The 6,933-nt window shown below is 39.3% G+C and overlaps 1 non-coding gene across 1 annotated transcript; it reads left to right on the forward strand.

Annotated features, from left to right (window-relative positions):
* The first annotated feature begins 1,747 nt into the window (after positions 1-1,747).
* On the forward strand, positions 1,748-1,854 carry LOC145044594 (small nucleolar RNA R71). The gene has a single exon (XR_013681543.1). It is a non-coding gene; the product is annotated as a small nucleolar RNA R71 (small nucleolar RNA).
* Positions 1,855-6,933: the final 5,079 nt, after the last annotated feature.

Consider the following 6,933-nt stretch of genomic DNA (forward strand, 5'->3'; position numbering starts at 1 on the left):
CTTCTTCCAACAATCTTTCAATTTCCATTAAATCTTTTTCTGGATCAAATGCTTCATCAAAGGCTGTAAACTTGTTGGAATCTTCAGTTATGTCTTCCTCCAATAATTCGTCAAGCATATCTATTGAGAATGCCGTGTCATCACTGCTCCTAGAATACTTCATAGCTTGGTCCACCCCGAATGTAACTGAATCTTCTCCGACCCGCAAGGTGAGCTTTGAGTCTCTCATGTCTACTATAGCACTAGCCGTGTTGAAAAAGGGCCTTCCAAGGATGATTGGAACTTGTGGATCCGCCTCCATGTCTAGAATGATGAAATCAGCAGGAAAGACAAATTTATCCACTTTCACTAGTAAGTCTTCGCATATGCCTCTTGGGAAGGTGACTGTCTTGTTTGCCAAATGTATTGCCATGCGAATTGGCCTTGGCTCCGGGAGGTCCAGCTTCTTAAAGAATGAGTATGGCATTAGGTTCACACTTGCTCCAGAATCAGCTAAGGCATGGATGGTAGCCAGGTTGCCAAATTGGCAAGGTAAAGTCAAGCTCCCCGGATCACCCTTCTTCTTTGGTAGCTTATTTAGCATCACAGCAGAGCCGTTTTCATTGAGCACTACCTTCTTCACTTCTTCCATCTTTTTTCTATTGGTGAGAAGTTCCTTAAGGAACTTTGCATATTTGGGCATTTGCATGACGGCTTCAATGAAGGGTATGTTGATTTGAAGAGTCTTGATGTGGTCTAGAAACTTCTGATAATCCTCTTCCTGCTTCTCTTTCTTAGCTCAGGTGGGTATGGCATTGGAGGCTGGTAAGGCTTTTCAGGAACCTGCTCATCGGTTTTTGATGGTGTACTCGCCGAGTCCATATGAGGTACTCGGCGAGTAGAACTATCATATTGTAAATTTTGGTTTTCTGCTTGCTTTTCTGCCTCATCCTTCTGTGAATCCTTGGGTGCTTCAGTCCGAATAGGTTCCAGGGGAGTGATTATCTTCCCACTTCTTGTTGTGGCAATGTTTATGTGCGCGCCTCGTGGGTTATTTTTGGTTTTGCTAGGAAGTTCGCCCGGTGACCTTTGTTTAATTTGTTGAGCAAGTTGCCCAAGCTGTGTTTCTATATTGTGGATAGATGCTTGCTGGTTCTTGAGCATGGTTCTTGTTTCTTGAATTGCAGCATCATGATCACTATGCCTTTTTTCTAAAGCAGCTACAAATTTAGTGAGCACGTCTTCCAAGCTAGGCTTCCTTTCTTGCACCGGCTCCTCCTTTTGGTAGAACCCTCTCCCTTTTTGTCTATACTTCTCCTCCTTGGCTTTCTTGTACTCGTCATAAGGGAGCCACTCTTTCTTTTGTTTGCGCCAATCTTCATCATATCGGTCTCCACTTGAGTAACACACTTGTGCCTTCTTGTTACCATTCTCATCTAAATCGCAGTCTCTAGTGAGGTGAGGCCCATTGCAGTTTTTACAACCCACCCGAATAGCATGGATCGTTTGATCCATTTTATCCATTCTCGTATCCATGGTTTTTAGCATAGCCATGACCGCGGATAAGTCTTCAGTAGCAGCATAAGCGACTCCCCTAGTGACATCATGTCTAGGGTTATGGTATTCTCTAGAGTGTTTAGAGAATTCTTCAATTAATTCTTTAATCATCGGGGGCGGCTTCTTTGTAAGTGGGGCTTGCGAGTCTAGTAACTGCCTGGTTGTGACATTGACTCCATCATAAAAGATGGAGACTTCTTGCTGGCTGTTTAGATCATGGTGTGGGCAATTTCTTAGTAAGCTCTTGTACCTCTCCCAAGCCTCATATAGCGACTCTCCAGCTTGTTGTTCAAAGTTTGCAATGGCCTTCTTCAACTTGGCTATCTTAGAAGATAGGCACAAGTGATAAATGAATTCTTCCTTCATCTTGGCCCAAGTAGTGATTGATCCGGGGGGAAGTGACTTGAGCCAGTCTTTGGCAGCACCCTTGAATGTCACCGGAAGCATACGAAGTAGTTGAGTCTCGCGGGTTACATTTGGAATATTGAAGTAATCAGCTACATCATTGACTTCATCCAAATGCTTGTAGGCATCTTCATGATCTTTTCCATAAAAAGGTATTTCTTTGAGTGAAGCTAGGATATGACCCTTTAGCTCGAAGGTAGCAGTCGCGGGAATTGCGGGTTGCACAAGTCCCGGGCCATTGTTTTCACGCATCCTCTTCTTCCATTCTCCCATGGGGATTTCATCAATGTTAGCCATTGTGAAAGCTAACTCTTCCTCGGACTCGGTTTCGTGCTCGTATGTAGGCTCCTCTTCTTCCTCGGTCTCGTACCTAATATCTTCTTGAATTGGATCTTCGATTATCAAAGAGGCACTGGATGCTCCTGATTTACTACTCTTCTTTTTCCCAAAAACAGTCTTCAAATTGGACAAAGGCGACTTCTTTGGTGTACTTGAACTCTCCACGTCCTTTCCTTTGTTCCTTTTCAATGCGGATTCGGGATCTTCAAAGGGGGGTACCAGTGGGGTGTTTGATCCTCTGGTCATGAAAGTCCTGAAATAAATAGAATAAAAGCGTAAAAAGAACAAAAAAATGTACTAAAAAAATAAAAATTAACTACTAAATAAACTGGTACTCGCCGAGTAGGTGCGACCGCACTCGGCGAGTATCAGTGAAATTTTAAAAAATTCTAAACTTAATATTAAAACTAAAACAGATGCTAAAACCTAATTACTAAATACTAAATTGCAATAAATGAACTCTATGCAAGTAAACTCACACAAAGGATCGAAAAAATTAGGAATTAGATTAATTATTTAGAACCGTTCCCCTGCAACGGCGCCAAAAACTTGATGTGTGTAAAATACACTTGTTTTATCCCTACTTTTTATTAATAAATTTAGCACACAAAGGCAGTGAACCTGTCTTTTAGTGGTATAGCTTAGTAAGTAAGGTGTCGAACTCAAGGAATGGAAAATTAAACTAATAACTAATTTTAACTAAAACAATTAATAAAAGTAAAATGGGTTTCTTCTAGTTTTTCAAGACTAGAAACTTAGGCACACTAAATTAACTAAATAACTAAAGCAAACAACTAATTCACCAAATTTGATAAAGATGTTTCTATTTAGGTTCAACCAATTCACTCCTATGGTTATTTGTATTTATGATAGATTAATTGTTATTGGCTACCAATTATAGTGGTTAGGTTCATGTTCATTACTCCCAACCCTTAGACAATTAACTAATTTAAGCGGTGATCAAGTGTTTAAACTAATTAATTCCCTAGATTAATGATTTGGATTAAATAAGATTTTTAGTGGTCAATTAAGTTACTAATTCAATTAATCTCTTGTTTGATGGTTTCTCAAACAAGCTCACACATTAATCTTCCTATTGTCTTATTAATCTTAGTTTCATAATCATTACTCCTAAGCATATGGTTTAGTGTTCACATAGACATATGAGGTTAACAACTAAGAGATGTTCGTGCAGCCTAATTTTCTTCCAATTAACAGAAAATAGTAGTGATTAACGCATAAGGTTCTTTAACAAACTTAATTTAATAGATCACCAATAAACAATCAAACAAAAACTAATAATTAAACCATAGGAGTTCCTTGGTATTCCCCAAACAGAAACAAAAACGTATTTAGTTCATAGTTGTAGTAGAAACAAACACAAAAACAAGTTTAACTAGATCAAACATACTCAATTCCTAAATCTAAGTGGTAGGATTAACCTAGTTGCTTGAATTCTTCAAAAGATTGAAGCTTAGGGTTCCTCAGCATCTTCTAGGGCTCTTAATCGCAGCTTGACCTTCAAAACTCGCCAGGAATGTTTCCCCATTGGATAAAGAATCGGTTTTTATAGATATCTCAAAACAAGGTGTACTCGCGAGTAGCAGGACCATCTCGTTGAGTAGGTGCATAGTTATCCGTCTTGAATCAGGAATCGTAGCTATCTTCTGGAATATCCTCATGTACTCGCCAAGTAGAGTCGTGTACTCGCCGAGTAGATGGGCTTTTGTCCCTAATTTTCATTCTTTGGTCTTCAATTGCTTTCCCTTGCGCCCTTTTACTCTCAAGCATGTCTTCTGGACTGAAAACAAAATTCAAACCTTTTTAAGTACCTTTTGTCCACATTGTTCACATAATTAATTAAAAATGATTGAAAATGTATACTAAATAATTAACTAATTATGCATATATCATTACCTTCTTCATTTCCTCATCTACTGCATATTGTGGTACCAACTAAGCCCTATCCTGAAACTTAGCAGTGATCTCTACTACAGTCTCAGTGGTTTAGCGGCGATCTAGAAACTATCGCACCAACTGCTATGCCTCAATCTCCTGGGTAAACTCCGCCCAGAATCTGGTCAAAAAGTCATCCCATGACATAGCATCAACTGCATCATCACCCAACTCACTACCAACCTCTTCCCATTAATCACGGGCCCTGTCTTTCAGGAGACAAGAAGCAAGTCGGACCTTGTCCCTCTCGGGAGAACATCTGGTACGAAAAGTGTTGGCGGCATCTGCCAATCACCAGCTGCTAGAAATGGGGTCCCTAGCCCCAAGATAATCTGGAACTCCACAGGCTCTGAAATCGCAAAACGTCAACGTATGCATCCTTGTCATGGCCGCTATCACAATGCAGAATGCACTCGACCTCTCATCAAGAATCTCCAAAATGCTCTCCTTGACCACATTGAAGATCATAAAAGTCTGGTAAATGATATTGCACGTAATCTTAGATGAAATGAACTCCCCAATCTGATCATTGGACTAGCAGACTCTAGATTCCGAGCCTGATCCCTTATCGACACTAGAACTACCAGTTGGTCTACCACATAGCATCACCATACTCGAAGATATATCGTAGTAATAATCAGATACTCATCATAAATTGAGGTATCACAGACACTACAAGTTCCATGGTTTTGTCTCGGCCCTCCTTGACTCAAGTACGGATTCCCTACGTTCAGTAGTACAGACCCATACTACCTTCCACATCTAAGATCAGATAATTCTTCAAATGAGGGGTCTCTCCTACAACGATTAGACTCAAATGAGAGCTACGACATAGGGTTAACCCTAAGCTTCTAAAATTATTTAGTACTTGTAATATGTAACTTAACATATTCATTTACTATTTAGTTAAAGATAACTAGAACTCCTAAAAGCACAAAGCAACCAGCATTCGAGCATTAAGTAACCATAATCAAGCATATCTTAATCAAGCCAACATGTTATTGACTAATCAATACTAGCATGCAGTTCAAATAAGCTCATACAGTAGGCATACAAGGCATCCTTCCTTGACCCTTAGCCCTAATCTAGCATGAATTTCACATATCCACAATTCATATCATATTATAAACATGTATGGGTAATTTGGGAGAACTTACTTGAGTTCAGCTGATTGCATACACCATAATCTTTTCACTTTCAAAAATCCTTTTTATAAAACTGATTTTCTTTTTGAAAACTTTCATACCAAGTCCTCAATTTGAGTTCAGACACACCTGAGAGTGTGTCCGAATCCTTCAAACCAAGGCTCGTATACCAACTTGTAACATCCCAAAATTCATGACCAAAAATTTTATTTCTAATTATTAAATAAAGAGTAAATTACTGAAATCGTCCATGTGGTTTGGTTAAAATTGCCTATTTGGTCCCTAACTTTTATTTTGCACTCGTATCGTCCCTGTGGTTTGATTTTGTTGCATTTTTCGTCCCTGTGGTTTGGTCAAAATTGCATGTTTGGTCCCTAACTTTATGTATGTAAGGGCCGAAAAACACAACAAAATCAAACCACAGGGACGAAAAATGCAACAAAATCAAACCATAGGGACGATCCGAGTGCAAAAGAAAAGTTAAGGACTAAACGTGCAATTTTAAACAAACCATAGGGACGATTTCAGTAATTTACTCTTAAATAAAACCATAGTTATCAAAACCTCTCGTCAAAACATAAGTCAAAGTATCTAAAGACATCAAGATCATGTTTATAAAATAGAACATCATATCAAAACATCAGAGTAAACATCTTAGGCTGAAATATCATAGTGAGTGCAATGCAATCATCCCGAGCTTTTCCATTTGCTACCAGATGAACCTGAAACCAAAACTGTAAACCATAAGCATGAAGCTTAGTGAGTTCCCCATACTACCACATACCATACATATAATAACATAATAACATATCATGGGCCTTGCCCGCTTCATCGGGTCCCGCCCAGCATCGGACAATATCTGGCATCGGGCCTGCCCAAAATCGATCAAAGCTCGGTATACTTATAAACATATCAACAAATACACATAAATGATCAAATAACATAAACATTTAAACATTCCTCGGTCCCACCCCGACATCGAACCAGAATCCGAAAACATACAAACCTTCCTCAGGAATTGCCTAGCATCTGACCGTAATCTAGAAACATGCAAACATTCCTTGAGCATTTCTTGACATCAGACCGTAATCCAAAAACATACAAAATAGATACATGCAAGAATCACAAAGACATCAAGCATACAAACATTCCTCGGGCAAAGCCCCGCATTGGATCAGAATCCAGAAACATATAAACCTACATCGGGCACTGTCTTACATCGAACCTTGGTCCAGAACATACTAGCATACATATGCAGGCCAACATTGGTGCCTTCAGATCGTTCATACAGGAGGAAACTCAACTCACACTGCTGAAGTCTTGCGAATAAGTCTCAGCGTTGTTGGCTAACAGATCCTCGAACTATCAATCATCAAAAGGAAACCTAATTAACCATTTGGGTTTCAATGCATAACCATAAATCCACACTTAGGGTAAAAGGAAAATTTAACTCTTAACCTAGCTTGGTCCAAGACCAAGGCCTAACTCATACGCTGAAGGCCCAAAAGTCAAATAATGATCCAAGATCCAACATATGGGCCATTTTTCCAAA

Source organism: Lactuca saligna, chromosome 4, assembly GCF_052625555.1.
Source record: "Lactuca saligna cultivar CGN05327 chromosome 4, ASM5262555v1, whole genome shotgun sequence".
Lineage (NCBI taxonomy): Eukaryota > Viridiplantae > Streptophyta > Magnoliopsida > Asterales > Asteraceae > Lactuca > Lactuca saligna.